The following is a 21,072-nucleotide window of genomic DNA, read 5'->3' as shown; positions in this document are numbered from 1 at the left end:
GGGAATGCGCCTTCTAAATTGAAAAACAATTGTAAACACCTTTTCGCATTTGTGGCTGCTTGTCTTTTGATGCCAATCCACAGAAAATACGGGTTCGCCTACAATGACTGTTACTCTAATTTGAGGAGAGCGTTGATCCACGTTCTGTGCGCAAATAGGACCATGGAATTTGGCTGTGGAGGTGATCCTTTGAAAAAAGGCAAAGAAGCGTTCCTTGGTCTTTACCCGTTTCAGGCAGCGTCAAAAGCAAGTTCCCTGACCGGGAATCAAACCCGGGCCGCGGCGGTGAAAGCGCCGAATCCTAGCCACTACACCACCAGGGAGTCGAGAGTCAACAGTTCAGGGTCCCAGAGCTTGGAAAAAGGAAAAATCACACTACCCTTAAAACAACTAAATCACCCTTAAAGAGACTGATTCTTGGGCCAAAGACAGCTGCCACTCACTGTCCATGGAGACTCAGCTTAATGGCTCATGACCTCCCATCGTGCGAGACGGAGACAAAAATACTCCAACGACGGGACAGGGAGAATTTAAACAAAGCTGAAGCTTATGGAAATATGCCGGAATGGTGTTCAGCAAGAGCCGGAGGAGAGTCGATCGGGAGCGTGTCCCATCCTGCTGACATCAAAGCACTGTCGGTTTGCAGATCCACATGAATATTTAACGAATCAAAGAACAAGTTGATGCCGTCGTCTCGGTTTCCTGATTGTGTACTTTTCTTGTTTAACACTACGTATCGTAAGTTACCTGGACAATAACTCAATTTGCATAAACTAATGGCCGACATCGTCGGTTTGGCAGAATACAACCCTCCAGTCACAGAAACGCATGTCAATAGACCTACTCAACATAACACACCAAAAGTGAATAAAACTTTTACACGCTGGAGTCGTAGAACAATGGTAAAAAATGTCATGTCTATGCTGATGGGGAACTTTAGGCTCTCCACGACTCTCCCTGACGAGAACATCGTTTTTAAACAGGTGCGCGAGCAAAGGAAGGGCGGATCTTTAAAACAAAGAGATTTTTTTGTGAACATCACAATCTAAAATGACCCTCCTGCGACGTCATTAGCCGAAGGCAGCAAGAGAAGAGTGTTCCCTGAGGGGGGGTGTCAAACCCGGGCCGCGGCGTCTGAGAGCGCCGGATCCTAGCCACTCGACGATCGGGAAGGTATTGCCTGTTACACAAGAGGTCACAAAAGTGAATATTATTTTTATACCGTGGCTCAAATTTGGCTTTTCACATTCATACTGTGACGTCCTTCAGTCCTTGTTCTTTCCAGACGCACACAGTTCTCATTTAAGCTATCTAGGCTGAAACTACCAATATGTTTCTTGAAAGTCCATAAACCTTGGTGATCTCTTGGACCTCCCCTAACTACGCTTTCCCTTCCCCCATGTACACATCGTGGAAAATGTTGAGACCAAGGAGTGTCCTCTGCGCGTTGGTGGTATAGTGGTTGAGCATAGCTGCTTCCCAAGCAGTTGACCCGGGTTCGATTCTAGGCCAATGCATTGCGTGGCGGACCTTTTGGTATGAGGAATTACTTGGGATAATGTAGCTTTCCTTCCCATAACACCTACCACTGTGGCCTCGAAGGCTCATAAACTGCAACTGCACGCGTGGTGCTCTCTCCCAAAGTAGTGCTAAAGAATGTGGCTGCTTGCCTTTTGCTGCCAATCCACAGAAAATACGGGTTCGCCTACAATGCCTGTTACTCTAATTTGAGGAGAGCGTTGATCCACGTTCTGTGCGCAAATAGGACCATGGAATTTGGCTGTGGAGGTGATCCTTTGAAAAAAGGCAAAGAAGCGTTCCTTGGTCTTTACCCATTTCAGGCAGCGTCAAGAGCAAGTTCCCTGACCGGGAATCGAACCTGGGCCGCGGCGGTGAAAGCGCCGAATCCTAGCCACTAGACCACCAGGGAGTCAAGAGTCAACAGTTCAGGGTCCCAGAGCTTGGAAAAAGGAAAAATCACACTACCCTTAAAACAACTAAATCACCCTTAAAGAGACAGATTCTTGGGCCAAAGACAGCTGCCACTCACTGTCCATGGAGACTCAGCTTAATGGCTCATGACCTCCCATCGTGCGAGACGGAGACAAAAATACTCCAACGACGGGACAGGGAGAATTTAAGCAAAGCTGAAGCTTATGGAAATATGCCGGAATGGTGTTCAGCAAGAGCCGGAGGAGAGTCGATCGGGAGCGTGTCCCATCCTGCTGACATCAAAGCACTGTCGGTTTTCAGATCCACATGAATATTTAACGAATCAAAGAACAAGTTGATGCCGTCGTCTCGGTTTCCTGATTGTGTACTTTTCTTGTTTAACACTACGTATCGTAAGTTACCTGGACAATAACTCAATTTGCACAAACTAATGGCCGACATCGTCGGTTTGGCAGAATACAACCCTCCAGTCACAGAAACACATGTCAATAGACCTACTCAACATAACACACCAAAAGTGAATAAAACTTTTACACACTGGAGTCGTAGAACAATGGTAAAAAATGTCATGTCTATGCTGATGGGGAACTTTAGGCTCTCCACCACTCTCCCTGACGAGAACATCGTTCTTAAACAGGTGCGCGAGCAAAGGAAGGGCGGATCTTTAAAACAAAGAGATTTTTTTGTGAACATCACAATCTAAAATGACCCTACTGCGACGTCATTAGCAGAAGGCAGCAAGAGAAGAGCGTTGTCTGAGGAGGGGTGTCAAACCCGGGCCGCGGCGTGTGAGAGCGCCGAATCCTAGCCACTAGACGATCTGGAAGGTATTGCCTGTTACACAAGAGGTCACAAAAGTGAATATTATTTTTATACCGTGGCTCAAATTTGGCTTTTCACATTCATACTGTGACGTCCTTCAGTCCTTGTTCTTTCCAGACGCACACAGTTCTCATTTAAGCCACCTAGGCTGAAACTACCAATATGTTTCTTGAAAGTCCATAAACCTTGGTGATCTCTTGGACCTCCCCTAACTACGCTTTCCCTTCCCCCATGTACACATTGTGGAAAATGTTGAGACCAAGGAGTGCCCTCTGCGCGTTGGTGGTATAGTGGTTGAGCATAGCTGCTTCCCAAGCAGTTGACCCGGGTTCGATTCCCGGCCAATGCATTGCGTGGGTGGGCCTTCTGGTATGAGGAATTACTTGGGATAATGTAGCTTTCCTTCCCATAACACCTACCACTGTGTCCTCGAAGGCTCAGAAACTGCAACTGCACGTGTGGTGCTCTCTCCCAAAGTAGTGCTAATGAATGTGGCTGCTTGCCTTTTGCTGCCAATCCACAGAAAATACGTGTTCGCCTACAATGACTGTTACTCTAATTTGAGGAGAGCGTTGATCCACGTTCTGTGCGCAAATAGGACCATGGAATTTGGCTGTGGAGGTGATCCTTTGAAAAAAGGCAAAGAAGCGTTCCTTGGTCTTTACCCGTTTCAGGCAGCGTCAAAAGCAAGTTCCCTGACCGGGAATCTAACCCGGGCCGCGGCGGTGAAAGCGCCGAATCCTAGCCACTAGACCACCAGGGAGTCGAGAGTCAACAGTTCAGGGTCCCAGAGCTTGGAAAAAGGAAAAATCACACTACCCTTAAAACAACTAAATCACCCTTAAAGAGACAGATTCTTGGGCCAAAGACAGCTGCCACTCACTGTCCATGGAGACTCAGCTTAATGGCTCATGACCTCCCATCGTGCGAGACGGAGACAAAAATACTCCAACGACGGGACAGGGAGAATTTAAGCAAAGCTGAAGCTTATGGAAATATGCCGGAATGGTGTTCAGCAAGAGCCGGAGGAGAGTCGAAACGCAGGTCAATAGACCTACTCATCAAACACACCAAAAGTGAATAAAACTTTTACACACTGGAGTCGTAGAACAATGGTAAAAAATGTCATGTCTATGCTGATGGGGAACTTTAGGCTCTCCACCACTCTCCCTGACGAGAACATCGTTCTTAAACAGGTGCGCGAGCAAAGGAAGGGCGGATCTTTAAAACAAAGAGATTTTTTTGTGAACATCACAATCTAAAATGACCCTCCTGCGACGTCATTAGCAGAAGGCAGCAAGAGAAGAGCGTTCCCTAAGGAGGGGTGTCAAACCCGGGCCGCGGCGTGTGAGAGCGCCGAATCCTAGCCACTAGACGATCCGGAAGGTATTGCCTGTTACACAAGAGTTCACAAAAGTGAATATTATTTTTATACCGTGGCTCAAATTTGGCTTTTCACATTCATACTGTGACGTCCTTCAGTCCTTGTTCTTTCGAGACGCACACAGTTCTCATTTAAGCCACCTAGGCTGAAACTACCAATATGTGTTTAGAAAAACAAATAGGACCAGGGAATTTGGCTGTGGAGGTGATCCTTTGAAAAAAGGCAAAGAAGCGTTCCTGGGTCTTTACCCGTTTCAGGCAGCGTCAAAAGCAAGTTCCCTGACCGGGAATCGAACCCGGGCCACGGTGGTGAAAGCGCCGAGTCCTAGCCACTAGACCACCAGGGAGTCGAGAGTCAACAGTTCAGGGTCCCAGAGCTTGGAAAAAGGAAAAATCACACTACCCTTAAAACAACTAAATCACCCTTAAAGAGACAGATTCCTGGGCCAAAGACAGCTGCCACTCACTGTCCATGGAGACTCAGCTTAGTGGCTCATGACCTCCCATCGTACGAGACGGAGACAAAAATACTCCAACGACGGGACAGGGAGAATTTAAGCAAAGCTGAAGCTTATGGAAATATGCCGGAATGGTGTTCAGCAAGAGCCGGAGGAGAGTCGATCGGGAGCGTGTCCCATCCTGCTGACATCAAAGCACTGTCGGTTTGCAGATCCACATGAATATTCAACGAATCAAAGAACAAGTTGATGCCGTCGTCTCGGTTTCCTGATTGTGTACTTTTCTTGTTTAACACTACGTATCGTAAGTTACCTGGACAATAACTCAATTTGCATAAACTAATGGCCGACATCGTCGGTTTGGCAGAATACAACCCTCCAGTCACAGAAACGCATGTCAATAGACCTACTCAACATAACACACCAAAAGTGAATAAAACTTTTACACACTGGAGTCGTAGAACAATGGTAAAAAATGTCATGTCTATGCTGATGGGGAATTTTAGGCTCTCCACCACTCTCCCTGACGAGAACATCGTTCTTAAACAGGTGCGCGAGCAAAGGAAGGGCGGATCTTTAAAACAAAGAGATTTTTTTGTGAACATCACAATCTAAAATGACCCTCCTGCGACGTCATTAGCAGAAGGCAGCAAGAGAAGAGAGTTCCCTGAGGAGGGGTGTCAAACCCGGGCCGCCAAACCCGGGCCGCCACACCCGGGCCGCGGCGTGTGAGAGCGCCGAATCCTAGCCACTAGACGATCCGGAAGGTATTGCCTGTTACACAAGAGGTCACAAAAGTGAATATTATTTTTATACCGTGGCTCAAATTTGGCTTTTCACATTCATACTGTGACGTCCTTCAGTCCTTGTTCTTTCCAGACGCACACAGTTCTCATTTAAGCCACCTAGGCTGAAACTACCAATATGTTTCTTGAAAGTCCATAAACCTTGGTGATCTCTTGGACCTCCCCTAACTACGCTTTCCCTTCCCCCATGTACACATCGTGGAAAATGTTGAGACCAAGGAGTGTCCTCTGCGCGTTGGTGGTATAGTGGTTGAGCATAGCTGCTTCCCAAGCAGTTGACCCGGATTCGATTCCTGGCCAATGCATTGCGTGGGTGGGCCTTTTGGTATGAGGAATTACTTGGGATCATGTAGCTTTCCTTCCCATAACACCTACCAATGTGGCCTCGAAGGCTCAGAAACTGCAACTGCACGCGTGGTGCTCTCTCCCAAAGTAGTGCTAATGAATGTGGCTGCTTGCCTTTTGCTGCCAATCCACAGAAAATACGGGTTCGCCTACAATGCCTGTTACTCTAATTTGAGGAGAGCGTTGATCCACGTTCTGTGCGCAAATAGGACCAGGGAATTTGGCTGTGGAGGTGATCCTTTGAAGAAAGGCAAAGAAGCGTTCCTGGGTCTTTACCCGTTTCAGGCAGCGTCAAAAGAAAGTTCCCTGACCGGGAATCGAACCCGGGCCACGGCGGTGAAAGCGCCGAATCCTAGCCACTAGACCACTAGGGAGTCGAGAGTCAACAGTTCGGGGTCCCAGAGCTTGGAAAAAGGAAAAATCACACTACCCTTAAAACAACTAAATCACCCTTAAAGAGACAGATTCCTGGGCCAAAGACAGCTGCCACTCACTGTCCATGGAGACTCAGCTTAGTGGCTCATGACCTCCCATCGTACGAGACGGAGACAAAAATACTCCAACGACGGGACAGGGAGAATTTAAGCAAAGCTGAAGCTTATGGAAATATGCCGGAATGGTGTTCAGCAAGAGCCGGAGGAGAGTCGATCGGGAGCGTGTCCCATCCTGCTGACATCAAAGCACTATCGGTTTGCAGATCCACATGAATATTCAACGAATCAAAGAACAAGTTGATGCCGTCGTCTCGGTTTCCTGATTGTGTACTTTTCTTGTTTAACACTACGTATCGTAAGTTACCTGGACAATAACTCAATTTGCATAAACTAATGGCCGACATCGTCGGTTTGGCAGAATACAACCCTCCAGTCACAGAAACGCATGTCAATAGACCTACTCAACATAACACACCAAAAGTGAATAAAACTTTTACACACTGGAGTCGTAGAACAATGGTAAAAAATGTCATGTCTATGCTGATGGGGAATTTTAGGCTCTCCACCACTCTCCCTGACGAGAACATCGTTCTTAAACAGGTGCGCGAGCAAAGGAAGGGCGGATCTTTAAAACAAAGAGATTTTTTTGTGAACATCACAATCTAAAATGACCCTCCTGCGACGTCATTAGCAGAAGGCAGCAAGAGAAGAGAGTTCCCTGAGGAGGGGTTACAAACCCGGGCCGCCAAACCCGGGCCGCCACACCCGGGCCGCGGCGTGTGAGAGCGCCGAATCCTAGCCACTAGACGATCCGGAAAATATTGCCTGTTACACAAGAGGTCACAAAAGTGAATATTATTTTTATACCGTGGCTCAAATTTGGCTTTTCACATTCATACTGTGACGTCCTTCAGTCCTTGTTCTTTCCAGACGCACACAGTTCTCATTTAAGCCACCTAGGCTGAAACTACCAATATGTTTCTTGAAAGTCCATAAACCTTGGTGATCTCTTGGACCTCCCCTAACTACGCTTTCCCTTCCCCCATGTACACATCGTGGAAAATGTTGAGACCAAGGAGTGTCCTCTGCGCGTTGGTGGTATAGTGGTTGAGCATAGCTGCTTCCCAAGCAGTTGACCCGGATTCGATTCCTGGCCAATGCATTGCGTGGGTGGGCCTTTTGGTATGAGGAATTACTTGGGATCATGTAGCTTTCCTTCCCATAACACCTACCAATGTGGCCTCGAAGGCTCAGAAACTGCAACTGCACGCGTGGTGCTCTCTCCCAAAGTAGTGCTAATGAATGTGGCTGCTTGCCTTTTGCTTCCAATCCACAGAAAATACGGGTTCGCCTACAATGCCTGTTACTCTAATTTGAGGAGAGCGTTGATCCACGTTCTGTGCGCAAATAGGACCAGGGAATTTGGCTGTGGAGGTGATCCTTTGAAGAAAGGCAAAGAAGCGTTCCTGGGTCTTTACCCGTTTCAGGCAGCGTCAAAAGAAAGTTCCCTGACCGGGAATCGAACCCGGGCCACGGCGGTGAAAGCGCCGAATCCTTGCCACTAGACCACTAGGGAGTCGAGAGTCAACAGTTCGGGGTCCCAGAGCTTGGAAAAAGGAAAAATCACACTACCCTTAAAACAACTAAATCACCCTTAAAGAGACAGATTCCTGGGCCAAAGACAGCTGCCACTCACTGTCCATGGAGACTCAGCTTAGTGGCTCATGACCTCCCATCGTACGAGACGGAGACAAAAATACTCCAACGACGGGACAGGGAGAATTTAAGCAAAGCTGAAGCTTATGGAAATATGCCGGAATGGTGTTCAGCAAGAGCCGGAGGAGAGTCGATCGGGAGCGTGTCCAATCCTGCTGACATCAAAGCACTGTCGGTTTGCAGATCCACATGAATATTTAACGAATCAAAGAACAAGTTGATGCCGTCGTCTCGGTTTCCTGATTGTGTACTTTTCTTGTTTAACACTACGTATCGTAAGTTACCTGGACAATAACTCAATTTGCATAAACTAATGGCCGACATCGTCGGTTTAGCAGAATATACGACCCTCCAGTCACAGAAACGCATGTCAATAGACCTACTCAACATAACACACCAAAAGTGAATACAACTTTTACACACTGGAGTCGTAGAACAATGGTAAAAAATGTCATGTCTATGCTGATGGGGAACTTTAGGCTCTCCACGACTCTCCCTGACGAGAACATTGTTCTTAAACAGGTGCGCGAGCAAAGGAAGGGCGGATCTTTAAAACAAAGAGATTTTTTTGTGAACATCACAATCTAAAATGACCCTCCTGCGACGTCATTAGCAAAAGGCAGCAAGAGAAGAGCGTTCCCTGAGGAGGGGTGTCAAACCCGGGCCGCCAAACCCGGGCCGCAGCGTGTGAGAGCGCCGGATCTTAGCCACTAGACGATCCGGATCCAGACAAATAGGACCAGGGAATTTGGTTGTGGAGGTGATCCTTTGAAAAAAGGCAAAGAAGCGTTCCTTGGTCTTTACCCGTTTCAGGCAGCGTCAAAAGCAAGTTCCCTGACCGGGAATCGAACCCGGACCGCGGCGGTGAAAGCGCCAAATCCTAGCCACTAGACCACCAGGGAGTCGAGAGTCAACAGTTCAGGGTCCCAGAGCTTGGAAAAAGGAAAAAATCACACTACCCTTAAAACAACTAAATCACCCTTAAAGAGACAGATTCCTGGGCCAAAGACAGCAGCCACTCACTGTCCATGGAGACTCAGTTTAGTGGCTCATGACCTCCCATCGTGCGAGACGGAGACAAAAATACTCCAACGACGGGACAGGGAGAATTTAAGCAAAGCTGAAGCTTATGGAAATATGCCGGAATGGTGTTCAGCAAGAGCCGGAGGAGAGTCGATCGGGAGCGTGTCCCATCCTGCTGACATCAAAGCACTGTCGGTTTGCAGATCCACATGAATATTTAACGAATCAAAGAACAAGTTGATGCCGTCGTCTCGGTTTCCTGATTGTGTACTTTTCTTGTTTAACACTACGTATCGTAACTTACCTGGACAATAACTCAATTTGCATAAACTAATGGCCGACATCGTCGGTTTGGCAGAATACAACCCTCCAGTCACAGAAACGCATGTCAATAGACCTATTCAACATAACACACCAAAAGTGAATAAAACTTTTACACACTGGAGTCGTAGAACAATGGTAAAAAATGTCATGTCTATGCTGATGGGGAACTTTAGGCTCTCCACGACTCTCCCTGACGAGAACATCGTTTTTAAACAGGTGCGCGAGCAAAGGAAGGGCGGATCTTTAAAACAAAGAGATTTTTTCGTGAACATCACAATCTAAAATGACCCTCCTGCGACGTCATTAGCAGAAGGCAGCAAGAGAAGAGAGTTGTCTGAAAAGGGGTGTCAAACCCGGGCCGCCAAACCCGGGCCGCCACACCCGGGCCGCGGCGTGTGAGAGCGCCGAATCCTAGCCACTAGACGATCCGGAAGGTATTGCCTGTTACACAAGAGGTCACAAAAGTGAATATTATTTTTATACCGTGGCTCAAATTTGGCTTTTCACATTCATACTGTGACGTCCTTCAGTCCTTGTTCTTTCCAGACGCACACAGTTCTCATTTAAGCCACCTAGGCTGAAACTACCAATATGTTTCTTGAAAGTCCATAAACCTTGGTGATCTCTTGGACCTCCCCTAACTACGCTTTCCCTTCCCCCATGTACACATTGTGGAAAATGTTGAGACCAAGGAGTGCCCTCTGCGCGTTGGTGGTATAGTGGTTGAGCATAGCTGCTTCCCAAGCAGTTGACCCGGGTTCGATTCCCGGCCAATGCATTGCGTGGGTGGGCCTTCTGGTATGAGGAATTACTTGGGATAATGTAGCTTTCCTTCCCATAACACCTACCACTGTGGCCTCGAAGGCTCAGAAACTGCAACTGCACGTGTGGTGCTCTCTCCCAAAGTAGTGCTAATGAATGTGGCTGCTTGCCTTTTGCTGCCAATCCACAGAAAATATGGGTTCGCCTACAATGCCTGTTACTCTAATTTGAGGAGAGCATTGATCCACGTTCTGTGCGCAAATAGGACCATGGAATTTGGCTGTGGAGGTGATCCTTTGAAAAAAGGCAAAGAAGCGTTCCTTGGTCTTTACCCGTTTCAGGCAGCGTCAAAAGCAAGTTCCCTGACCGGGAATCGAACCCGGGCCGCGGCGGTGAAAGCGCCGAATCCTAGCCACTAGACCACCAGGGAGTCGAGAGTCAACAGTTCAGGGTCCCAGAGCTTGGAAAAAGGAAAAATCACACTACCCTTAAAACAACTAAATCACCCTTAAAGAGACAGATTCTTGGGCCAAAGACAGCTGCCACTCACTGTCCATGGAGACTCAGCTTAATGGCTCATGACCTCCCATCGTGCGAGACGGAGACAAAAATACTCCAACGACGGGACAGGGAGAATTTAAGCAAAGCTGAAGCTTATGGAAATATGCCGGAATGGTGTTCAGCAAGAGCCGGAGGAGAGTCGATCGGGAGCGTGTCCCATCCTGCTGACATCAAAGCACTGTCGGTTTTCAGATCCACATGAATATTTAACGAATCAAAGAACAAGTTGATGCCGTCGTCTCGGTTTCCTGATTGTGTACTTTTCTTGTTTAACACTACGTATCGTAAGTTACCTGGACAATAACTCAATTTGCACAAACTAATGGCCGACATCGTCGGTTTGGCAGAATACAACCCTCCAGTCACAGAAACACATGTCAATAGACCTACTCAACATAACACACCAAAAGTGAATAAAACTTTTACACACTGGAGTCGTAGAACAATGGTAAAAAATGTCATGTCTATGCTGATGGGGAACTTTAGGCTCTCCACCACTCTCCCTGACGAGAACATCGTTCTTAAACAGGTGCGCGAGCAAAGGAAGGGCGGATCTTTAAAACAAAGAGATTTTTTTGTGAACATCACAATCTAAAATGACCCTACTGCGACGTCATTAGCAGAAGGCAGCAAGAGAAGAGCGTTGTCTGAGGAGGGGTGTCAAACCCGGGCCGCGGCGTGTGAGAGCGCCAAATCCTAGCCACTAGACGATCTGGAAGGTATTGCCTGTTACACAAGAGGTCACAAAAGTGAATATTATTTTTATACCGTGGCTCAAATTTGGCTTTTCACATTCATACTGTGACGTCCTTCAGTCCTTGTTCTTTCCAGACGCACACAGTTCTCATTTAAGCCACCTAGGCTGAAACTACCAATATGTTTCTTGAAAGTCCATAAACCTTGGTGATCTCTTGGACCTCCCCTAACTACGCTTTCCCTTCCCCCATGTACACATTGTGGCAAATGTTGAGACCAAGGAGTGCCCTCTGCGCGTTGGTGGTATAGTGGTTGAGCATAGCTGCTTCCCAAGCAGTTGACCCGGGTTCGATTCCCGGCCAATGCATTGCGTGGGTGGGCCTTCTGGTATGAGGAATTACTTGGGATAATGTAGCTTTCCTTCCCATAACACCTACCACTGTGGCCTCGAAGGCTCAGAAACTGCAACTGCACGTGTGGTGCTCTCTCCCAAAGTAGTGCTAATGAATGTGGATGCTTGCCTTTTGCTGCCAATCCACAGAAAATACGTGTTCGCCTACAATGACTGTTACTCTAATTTGAGGAGAGCGTTGATCCACGTTCTGTGCGCAAATAGGACCATGGAATTTGGCTGTGGAGGTGATCCTTTGAAAAAAGGCAAAGAAGCGTTCCTTGGTCTTTACCCGTTTCAGGCAGCGTCAAAAGCAAGTTCCCTGACCGGGAATCGAACCCGGGCCGCGGCGGTGAAAGCGCCGAATCCTAGCCACTAGACCACCAGGGAGTCGAGAGTCAACAGTTCAGGGTCCCAGAGCTTGGAAAAAGGAAAAATCACACTACCCTTAAAACAACTAAATCACCCTTAAAGAGACAGATTCCTGGGCCAAAGACAGCTGCCACTCACTGTCCATGGAGACTCAGCTTAATGGCTCATGACCTCCCATCGTGCGAGACGGAGACAAAAATACTCCAACGACGGGACAGGGAGAATTTAAGCAAAGCTGAAGCTTATGGAAATATGCCGGAATGGTGTTCAGCAAGAGCCGGAGGAGAGTCGAAACGCAGGTCAATAGACCTACTCATCAAACACACCAAAAGTGAATAAAACTTTTACACACTGGAGTCGTAGAACAATGGTAAAAAATGTCATGTCTATGCTGATGGGGAACTTTAGGCTCTCCACCACTCTCCCTGACGAGAACATCGTTCTTAAACAGGTGCGCGAGCAAAGGAAGGGCGGATCTTTAAAACAAAGAGATTTTTTTGTGAACATCACAATCTAAAATGACCCTCCTGCGACGTCATTAGCAGAAGGCAGCAAGAGAAGAGCGTTCCCTAAGGAGGGGTGTCAAACCCGGGCCGCGGCGTGTGAGAGCGCCGAATCCTTGCCACTAGACGATCCGGAAGGTATTGCCTGTTACACAAGAGGTCACAAAAGTGAATATTATTTTTATACCGTGGCTCAAATTTGGCTTTTCACATTCATACTGTGACGTCCTTCAGTCCTTGTTCTTTCGAGACGCACACAGTTCTCATTTAAGCCACCTAGGCTGAAACTACCAATATGTGTTTAGAAAAACAAATAGGACCAGGGAATTTGGCTGTGGAGGTGATCCTTTGAAAAAAGGCAAAGAAGCGTTCCTGGGTCTTTACCCGTTTCAGGCAGCGTCAAAAGCAAGTTCCCTGACCGGGAATCGAACCCGGGCCACGGCGGTGAAAGCGCCGAGTCCTAGCCACTAGACCACCAGGGAGTCGAGAGTCAACAGTTCAGGGTCCCAGAGCTTGGAAAAAGGAAAAATCACACTACCCTTAAAACAACTAAATCACCCTTAAAGAGACAGATTCCTGGGCCAAAGACAGCTGCCACTCACTGTCCATGGAGACTCAGCTTAGTGGCTCATGACCTCCCATCGTACGAGACGGAGACAAAAATACTCCAACGACGGGACAGGGAGAATTTAAGCAAAGCTGAAGCTTATGGAAATATGCCGGAATGGTGTTCAGCAAGAGCCGGAGGAGAGTCGATCGGGAGCGTGTCCCATCCTGCTGACATCAAAGCACTGTCGGTTTGCAGATCCACATGAATATTCAACGAATCAAAGAACAAGTTGATGCCGTCGTCTCGGTTTCCTGATTGTGTACTTTTCTTGTTTAACACTACGTATCGTAAGTTACCTGGACAATAACTCAATTTGCATAAACTAATGGCCGACATCGTCGGTTTGGCAGAATACAACCCTCCAGTCACAGAAACGCATGTCAATAGACCTACTCAACATAACACACCAAAAGTGAATAAAACTTTTACACACTGGAGTCGTAGAACAATGGTAAAAAATGTCATGTCTATGCTGATGGGGAATTTTAGGCTCTCCACCACTCTCCCTGACGAGAACATCGTTCTTAAACAGGTGCGCGAGCAAAGGAAGGGCGGATCTTTAAAACAAAGAGATTTTTTTGTGAACATCACAATCTAAAATGACCCTCCTGCGACGTCATTAGCAGAAGGCAGCAAGAGAAGAGAGTTCCCTGAGGAGGGGTGTCAAACCCGGGCCGCCAAACCCGGGCCGCCACACCCGGGCCGCGGCGTGTGAGAGCGCCGAATCCTAGCCACTAGACGATCCGGAAGGTATTGCCTGTTACACAAGAGGTCACAAAAGTGAATATTATTTTTATACCGTGGCTCAAATTTGGCTTTTCACATTCATACTGTGACGTCCTTCAGTCCTTGTTCTTTCCAGACGCACACAGTTCTCATTTAAGCCACCTAGGCTGAAACAACCAATATGTTTCTTGAAAGTCCATAAACCTTGGTGATCTCTTGGACCTCCCCTAACTACGCTTTCCCTTCCCCCATGTACACATCGTGGAAAATGTTGAGACCAAGGAGTGTCCTCTGCGCGTTGGTGGTATAGTGGTTGAGCATAGCTGCTACCCAAGCAGTTGACCCGGATTCGATTCCTGGCCAATGCATTGCGTGGGTGGGCCTTTTGGTATGAGGAATTACTTGGGATCATGTAGCTTTCCTTCCCATAACACCTACCAATGTGGCCTCGAAGGCTCAGAAACTGCAACTGCACGCGTGGTGCTCTCTCCCAAAGTAGTGCTAATGAATGTGGCTGCTTGCCTTTTGCTGCCAATCCACAGAAAATACGGGTTCGCCTACAATGCCTGTTACTCTAATTTGAGGAGAGCGTTGATCCACGTTCTGTGCGCAAATAGGACCAGGGAATTTGGCTGTGGAGGTGATCCTTTGAAGAAAGGCAAAGAAGCGTTCCTGGGTCTTTACCCGTTTCAGGCAGCGTCAAAAGAAAGTTCCCTGACCGGGAATCGAACCCGGGCCACGGCGGTGAAAGCGCCGAATCCTAGCCACTAGACCACTAGGGAGTCGAGAGTCAACAGTTCGGGGTCCCAGAGCTTGGAAAAAGGAAAAATCACACTACCCTTAAAACAACTAAATCACCCTTAAAGAGACAGATTCCTGGGCCAAAGACAGCTGCCACTCACTGTCCATGGAGACTCAGCTTAGTGGCTCATGACCTCCCATCGTACGAGACGGAGACAAAAATACTCCAACGACGGGACAGGGAGAATTTAAGCAAAGCTGAAGCTTATGGAAATATGCCGGAATGGTGTTCAGCAAGAGCCGGAGGAGAGTCGATCGGGAGCGTGTCCCATCCTGCTGACATCAAAGCACTGTCGGTTTGCAGATCCACATGAATATTCAACGAATCAAAGAACAAGTTGATGCCGTCGTCTCGGTTTCCTGATTGTGTACTTTTCTTGTTTAACACTACGTATCGTAAGTTACCTGGACAATAACTCAATTTGCATAAACTAATGGCCGACATCGTCGGTTTGGCAGAATACAACCCTCCAGTCACAGAAACACATGTCAATAGACCTACTCAACATAACACACCAAAAGTGAATAAAACTTTTACACACTGGAGTCGTAGAACAATGGTAAAAAATGTCATGTCTATGCTGATGGGGAACTTTAGGCTCTCCACCACTCTCCCTGACGAGAACATCGTTCCTAAATAGGTGCGTGAGCAAAGGAAGGGCGGATCTTTAAAACAAAGAGATTTTTTTGTGAACATCACAATCTGAAATGACCCTCCTGCGACGTCATTAGCAGAAGGCAGCAAGAGAAGAGAGTTCCCTGAGGAGGGGTTACAAACCCGGGCCGCCAAACCCGGGCCGCCACACCCGGGCCGCGGCGTGTGAGAGCGCCGAATCCTAGCCACTAGACGATCCGGAAGGTATTGCCTGTTACACAAGAGGTCACAAAAGTGAATATTATTTTTATACCGTGGCTCAAATTTGGCTTTTCACATTCATACTGTGACGTCCTTCAGTCCTTGTTCTTTCCAGACGCACACAGTTCTCATTTAAGCCACCTAGGCTGAAACTACCAATATGTTTCTTGAAAGTCCATAAACCTTGGTGATCTCTTGGACCTCCCCTAACTACGCTTTCCCTTCCCCCATGTACACATTGTGGAAAATGTTGAGACCAAGGAGTGCCCTCTGCGCGTTGGTGGTATAGTGGTTGAGCATAGCTGCTTCCCAAGCAGTTGACCCGGGTTCGATTCCCGGCCAATGCATTGCGTGGGTGGGCCTTCTGGTATGAGGAATTACTTGGGATAATGTAGCTTTCCTTCCCATAACACCTACCACTGTGGCCTCGAAGGCTCAGAAACTGCAACTGCACGTGTGGTGCTCTCTCCCAAAGTAGTGCTAATGAATGTGGCTGCTTGCCTTTTGCTGCCAATCCACAGAAAATATGGGTTCGCCTACAATGCCTGTTACTCTAATTTGAGGAGAGCATTGATCCACGTTCTGTGCGCAAATAGGACCATGGAATTTGGCTGTGGAGGTGATCCTTTGAAAAAAGGCAAAGAAGCGTTCCTTGGTCTTTACCCGTTTCAGGCAGCGTCAAAAGCAAGTTCCCTGACCGGGAATCGAACCCGGGCCGCGGCGGTGAAAGCGCCGAATCCTAGCCACTAGACCACCAGGGAGTCGAGAGTCAACAGTTCAGGGTCCCAGAGCTTGGAAAAAGGAAAAATCACACTACCCTTAAAACAACTAAATCACCCTTAAAGAGACAGATTCTTGGGCCAAAGACAGCTGCCACTCACTGTCCATGGAGACTCAGCTTAATGGCTCATGACCTCCCATCGTGCGAGACGGAGACAAAAATACTCCAACGACGGGACAGGGAGAATTTAAGCAAAGCTGAAGCTTATGGAAATATGCCGGAATGGTGTTCAGCAAGAGCCGGAGGAGAGTCGATCGGGAGCGTGTCCCATCCTGCTGACATCAAAGCACTGTCGGTTTTCAGATCCACATGAATATTTAACGAATCAAAGAACAAGTTGATGCCGTCGTCTCGGTTTCCTGATTGTGTACTTTTCTTGTTTAACACTACGTATCGTAAGTTACCTGGACAATAACTCAATTTGCACAAACTAATGGCCGACATCGTCGGTTTGGCAGAATACAACCCTCCAGTCACAGAAACACATGTCAATAGACCTACTCAACATAACACACCAAAAGTGAATAAAACTTTTACACACTGGAGTCGTAGAACAATGGTAAAAAATGTCATGTCTATGCTGATGGGGAACTTTAGGCTCTCCACCACTCTCCCTGACGAGAACATCGTTCTTAAACAGGTGCGCGAGCAAAGGAAGGGCGGATCTTTAAAACAAAGAGATTTTTTTGTGAACATCACAATCTAAAATGACCCTACTGCGACGTCATTAGCAGAAGGCAGCAAGAGAAGAGCGTTGTCTGAGGAGGGGTGTCAAACCCGGGCCGCGGCGTGTGAGAGCGCCAAATCCTAGCCACTAGACGATCTGGAAGGTATTGCCTGTTACACAAGAGGTCACAAAAGTGAATATTATTTTTATACCGTGGCTCAAATTTGGCTTTTCACATTCATACTGTGACGTCCTTCAGTCCTTGTTCTTTCCAGACGCACACAGTTCTCATTTAAGCCACCTAGGCTGAAACTACCAATATGTTTCTTGAAAGTCCATAAACCTTGGTGATCTCTTGGACCTCCCCTAACTACGCTTTCCCTTCCCCCATGTACACATTGTGGAAAATGTTGAGACCAAGGAGTGCCCTCTGCGCGTTGGTGGTATAGTGGTTGAGCATAGCTGCTTCCCAAGCAGTTGACCCGGGTTCGATTCCCGGCCAATGCATTGCGTGGGTGGGCCTTCTGGTATGAGGAATTACTTGGGATAATGTAGCTTTCCTTCCCATAACACCTACCACTGTGGCCTCGAAGGCTCAGAAACTGCAACTGCACGTGTGGTGCTCTCTCCCAAAGTAGTGCTAATGAATGTGGCTGCTTGCCTTTTGCTGCCAATCCACAGAAAATATGGGTTCGCCTACAATGCCTGTTACTCTAATTTGAGGAGAGCATTGATCCACGTTCTGTGCGCAAATAGGACCATGGAATTTGGCTGTGGAGGTGATCCTTTGAAAAAAGGCAAAGAAGCGTTCCTTGGTCTTTACCCGTTTCAGGCAGCGTCAAAAGCAAGTTCCCTGACCGGGAATCGAACCCGGGCCGCGGCGGTGAAAGCGCCGAATCCTAGCCACTAGACCACCAGGGAGTCGAGAGTCAACAGTTCAGGGTCCCAGAGCTTGGAAAAAGGAAAAATCACACTACCCTTAAAACAACTAAATCACCCTTAAAGAGACAGATTCTTGGGCCAAAGACAGCTGCCACTCACTGTCCATGGAGACTCAGCTTAATGGCTCATGACCTCCCATCGTGCGAGACGGAGACAAAAATACTCCAACGACGGGACAGGGAGAATTTAAGCAAAGCTGAAGCTTATGGAAATATGCCGGAATGGTGTTCAGCAAGAGCCGGAGGAGAGTCGATCGGGAGCGTGTCCCATCCTGCTGACATCAAAGCACTGTCGGTTTTCAGATCCACATGAATATTTAACGAATCAAAGAACAAGTTGATGCCGTCGTCTCGGTTTCCTGATTGTGTACTTTTCTTGTTTAACACTACGTATCGTAAGTTACCTGGACAATAACTCAATTTGCACAAACTAATGGCCGACATCGTCGGTTTGGCAGAATACAACCCTCCAGTCACAGAAACACATGTCAATAGACCTACTCAACATAACACACCAAAAGTGAATAAAACTTTTACACACTGGAGTCGTAGAACAATGGTAAAAAATGTCATGTCTATGCTGATGGGGAACTTTAGGCTCTCCACCACTCTCCCTGACGAGAACATCGTTCTTAAACAGGTGCGCGAGCAAAGGAAGGGCGGATCTTTAAAACAAAGAGATTTTTTTGTGAACATCACAATCTAAAATGACCCTACTGCGACGTCATTAGCAGAAGGCAGCAAGAGAAGAGCGTTGTCTGAGGAGGGGTGTCAAACCCGGGCCGCGGCGTGTGAGAGCGCCAAATCCTAGCCACTAGACGATCTGGAAGGTATTGCCTGTTACACAAGAGGTCACAAAAGTGAATATTATTTTTATACCGTGGCTCAAATTTGGCTTTTCACATTCATACTGTGACGTCCTTCAGTCCTTGTTCTTTCCAGACGCACACAGTTCTCATTTAAGCCACCTAGGCTGAAACTACCAATATGTTTCTTGAAAGTCCATAAACCTTGGTGATCTCTTGGACCTCCCCTAACTACGCTTTCCCTTCCCCCATGTACACATTGTGGCAAATGTTGAGACCAAGGAGTGCCCTCTGCGCGTTGGTGGTATAGTGGTTGAGCATAGCTGCTTCCCAAGCAGTTGACCCGGGTTCGATTCCCGGCCAATGCATTGCGTGGGTGGGCCTTCTGGTATGAGGAATTACTTGGGATAATGTAGCTTTCCTTCCCATAACACCTACCACTGTGGCCTCGAAGGCTCAGAAACTGCAACTGCACGTGTGGTGCTCTCTCCCAAAGTACTGCTAATGAATGTGGATGCTTGCCTTTTGCTGCCAATCCACAGAAAATACGTGTTCGCCTACAATGACTGTTACTCTAATTTGAGGAGAGCGTTGATCCACGTTCTGTGCGCAAATAGGACCATGGAATTTGGCTGTGGAGGTGATCCTTTGAAAAAAGGCAAAGAAGCGTTCCTTGGTCTTTACCCGTTTCAGGCAGCGTCAAAAGCAAGTTCCCTGACCGGGAATCGAACCCGGGCCGCGGCGGTGAAAGCACCGAATCCTAGCCACTAGACCACCAGGGAGTCGAGAGTCAACAGTTCAGGGTCCCAGAGCTTGGAAAAAGGAAAAATCACACTACCCTTAAAACAACTAAATCAGCCTTAAAGAGACAGATTCTTGGGCCAAAGACAGCTGCCACTCACTGTCCATGGAGACTCAGCTTAATGGCTCATGACCTCCCATCGTGCGAGACGGAGACAAAAATACTCCAACGACGGGACAGGGAGAATTTAAGCAAAGCTGAAGCTTATGGAAATATGCCGGAATGGTGTTCAGCAAGAGCCGGAGGAGAGTCGAAACGCAGGTCAATAGACCTACTCATCAAACACACCAAAAGTGAATAAAACTTTCACACACTGGAGTCGTAGAACAATGGTAAAAAATGTCATGTCTATGCTGATGGGGAACTTTAGGCTCTCCACCACTCTCCCTGACGAGAACATCGTTCTTAAACAGGTGCGCGAGCAAAGGAAGGGCGGATCTTTAAAACAAAGAGATTTTTTTGTGAACATCACAATCTAAAATGACCCTCCTGCGACGTCATTAGCAGAAGGCAGCAAGAGAAGAGCGTTCCCTAAGGAGGGGTGTCAAACCCGGGCCGCGGCGTGTGAGAGCGCCGAATCCTAGCCACTAGACGATCCGGAAGGTATTGCCTGTTACACAAGAGGTCACAAAAGTGAATATTATTTTTATACCGTGGCTCAAATTTGGCTTTTCACATTCATACTGTGACGTCCTTCAGTCCTTGTTCTTTCGAGACGCACACAGTTCTCATTTAAGCCACCTAGGCTGAAACTACCAATATGTGTTTAGAAAAACAAATAGGACCAGGGAATTTGGCTGTGGAGGTGATCCTTTGAAAAAAGGCAAAGAAGCGTTCCTGGGTCTTTACCCGTTTCAGGCAGCGTCAAAAGCAAGTTCCCTGACCGGGAATCGAACCCGGGCCACGGCGGTGAAAGCGCCGAGTCCTAGCCACTAGACCACCAGGGAGTCGAGAGTCAACAGTTCAGGGTCCCAGAGCTTGGAAAAAGGAAAAATCACACTACCCTTAAAACAACTAAATCACCCTTAAAGAGACAGATTCCTGGGCCAAAGACAGCTGCCACTCACTGTCCATGGAGACTCAGCTTAGTGGCTCATGACCTCCCATCGTACGAGACGGAGACAAAAATACTCCAACGACGGGACAGGGAGAATTTAAGCAAAGCTGAAGCTTATGGAAATATGCCGGAATGGTGTTCAGCAAGAGCCGGAGGAGAGTCGATCGGGAGCGTGTCCCATCCTGCTGACATCAAAGCACTGTCGGTTTGCAGATCCACATGAATATTCAACGAATCAAAGAACAAGTTGATGCCGTCGTCTCGGTTTCCTGATTGTGTACTTTTCTTGTTTAACACTACGTATCGTAAGTTACCTGGACAATAACTCAATTTGCATAAACTAATGGCCGACATCGTCGGTTTGGCAGAATACAACCCTCCAGTCACAGAAACGCATGTCAATAGACCTACTCAACATAACACACCAAAAGTGAATAAAACTTTTACACACTGGAGTCGTAGAACAATGGTAAAAA

General features: G+C 47.6%; 20 non-coding genes across 20 annotated transcripts; 6 read left to right on the top strand and 14 right to left on the bottom strand.

Moving 5' to 3' along the window:
* Nucleotides 1-1,858: 1,858 nt before the first annotated feature.
* On the bottom strand, nt 1,859-1,930 carry trnae-uuc (transfer RNA glutamic acid (anticodon UUC)). The gene has a single exon. It is a non-coding gene; the product is annotated as a tRNA-Glu (tRNA).
* A 1,121-nt stretch (nt 1,931-3,051) lies between these two features.
* Nucleotides 3,052-3,124, top strand: trnag-ccc (transfer RNA glycine (anticodon CCC)). Its single transcript has one exon. It is a non-coding gene; the product is annotated as a tRNA-Gly (tRNA).
* A 342-nt stretch (nt 3,125-3,466) lies between these two features.
* Nucleotides 3,467-3,538, bottom strand: trnae-uuc (transfer RNA glutamic acid (anticodon UUC)). The gene has a single exon. It is a non-coding gene; the product is annotated as a tRNA-Glu (tRNA).
* Nucleotides 3,539-4,433: 895 nt separating this feature from the next.
* trnae-uuc (transfer RNA glutamic acid (anticodon UUC)) lies at nt 4,434-4,505 on the bottom strand. The gene has a single exon. It is a non-coding gene; the product is annotated as a tRNA-Glu (tRNA).
* Nucleotides 4,506-6,069: 1,564 nt separating this feature from the next.
* trnae-uuc (transfer RNA glutamic acid (anticodon UUC)) lies at nt 6,070-6,141 on the bottom strand. The gene has a single exon. It is a non-coding gene; the product is annotated as a tRNA-Glu (tRNA).
* A 1,564-nt stretch (nt 6,142-7,705) lies between these two features.
* trnae-uuc (transfer RNA glutamic acid (anticodon UUC)) lies at nt 7,706-7,777 on the bottom strand. The gene has a single exon. It is a non-coding gene; the product is annotated as a tRNA-Glu (tRNA).
* Nucleotides 7,778-8,747: 970 nt separating this feature from the next.
* trnae-uuc (transfer RNA glutamic acid (anticodon UUC)) lies at nt 8,748-8,819 on the bottom strand. Its single transcript has one exon. It is a non-coding gene; the product is annotated as a tRNA-Glu (tRNA).
* A 1,150-nt stretch (nt 8,820-9,969) lies between these two features.
* On the top strand, nt 9,970-10,042 carry trnag-ccc (transfer RNA glycine (anticodon CCC)). Its single transcript has one exon. It is a non-coding gene; the product is annotated as a tRNA-Gly (tRNA).
* A 342-nt stretch (nt 10,043-10,384) lies between these two features.
* On the bottom strand, nt 10,385-10,456 carry trnae-uuc (transfer RNA glutamic acid (anticodon UUC)). Its single transcript has one exon. It is a non-coding gene; the product is annotated as a tRNA-Glu (tRNA).
* Nucleotides 10,457-11,577: 1,121 nt separating this feature from the next.
* trnag-ccc (transfer RNA glycine (anticodon CCC)) lies at nt 11,578-11,650 on the top strand. Its single transcript has one exon. It is a non-coding gene; the product is annotated as a tRNA-Gly (tRNA).
* Nucleotides 11,651-11,992: 342 nt separating this feature from the next.
* trnae-uuc (transfer RNA glutamic acid (anticodon UUC)) lies at nt 11,993-12,064 on the bottom strand. Its single transcript has one exon. It is a non-coding gene; the product is annotated as a tRNA-Glu (tRNA).
* Nucleotides 12,065-12,959: 895 nt separating this feature from the next.
* On the bottom strand, nt 12,960-13,031 carry trnae-uuc (transfer RNA glutamic acid (anticodon UUC)). The gene has a single exon. It is a non-coding gene; the product is annotated as a tRNA-Glu (tRNA).
* Nucleotides 13,032-14,595: 1,564 nt separating this feature from the next.
* trnae-uuc (transfer RNA glutamic acid (anticodon UUC)) lies at nt 14,596-14,667 on the bottom strand. The gene has a single exon. It is a non-coding gene; the product is annotated as a tRNA-Glu (tRNA).
* Nucleotides 14,668-15,816: 1,149 nt separating this feature from the next.
* On the top strand, nt 15,817-15,889 carry trnag-ccc (transfer RNA glycine (anticodon CCC)). The gene has a single exon. It is a non-coding gene; the product is annotated as a tRNA-Gly (tRNA).
* A 342-nt stretch (nt 15,890-16,231) lies between these two features.
* trnae-uuc (transfer RNA glutamic acid (anticodon UUC)) lies at nt 16,232-16,303 on the bottom strand. Its single transcript has one exon. It is a non-coding gene; the product is annotated as a tRNA-Glu (tRNA).
* A 1,121-nt stretch (nt 16,304-17,424) lies between these two features.
* On the top strand, nt 17,425-17,497 carry trnag-ccc (transfer RNA glycine (anticodon CCC)). The gene has a single exon. It is a non-coding gene; the product is annotated as a tRNA-Gly (tRNA).
* Nucleotides 17,498-17,839: 342 nt separating this feature from the next.
* trnae-uuc (transfer RNA glutamic acid (anticodon UUC)) lies at nt 17,840-17,911 on the bottom strand. Its single transcript has one exon. It is a non-coding gene; the product is annotated as a tRNA-Glu (tRNA).
* Nucleotides 17,912-19,032: 1,121 nt separating this feature from the next.
* Nucleotides 19,033-19,105, top strand: trnag-ccc (transfer RNA glycine (anticodon CCC)). The gene has a single exon. It is a non-coding gene; the product is annotated as a tRNA-Gly (tRNA).
* Nucleotides 19,106-19,447: 342 nt separating this feature from the next.
* On the bottom strand, nt 19,448-19,519 carry trnae-uuc (transfer RNA glutamic acid (anticodon UUC)). Its single transcript has one exon. It is a non-coding gene; the product is annotated as a tRNA-Glu (tRNA).
* An 895-nt stretch (nt 19,520-20,414) lies between these two features.
* On the bottom strand, nt 20,415-20,486 carry trnae-uuc (transfer RNA glutamic acid (anticodon UUC)). Its single transcript has one exon. It is a non-coding gene; the product is annotated as a tRNA-Glu (tRNA).
* Nucleotides 20,487-21,072: the final 586 nt, after the last annotated feature.

The sequence above is a fragment of the Channa argus genome, unplaced genomic scaffold, assembly GCF_033026475.1.
Source record: "Channa argus isolate prfri unplaced genomic scaffold, Channa argus male v1.0 Contig038, whole genome shotgun sequence".
NCBI classification, from domain to species: domain Eukaryota; kingdom Metazoa; phylum Chordata; class Actinopteri; order Anabantiformes; family Channidae; genus Channa; species Channa argus.
Note: the sequence above shows the minus strand (reverse complement) of the source record. Positions and strands in the feature narration are given on the sequence as shown.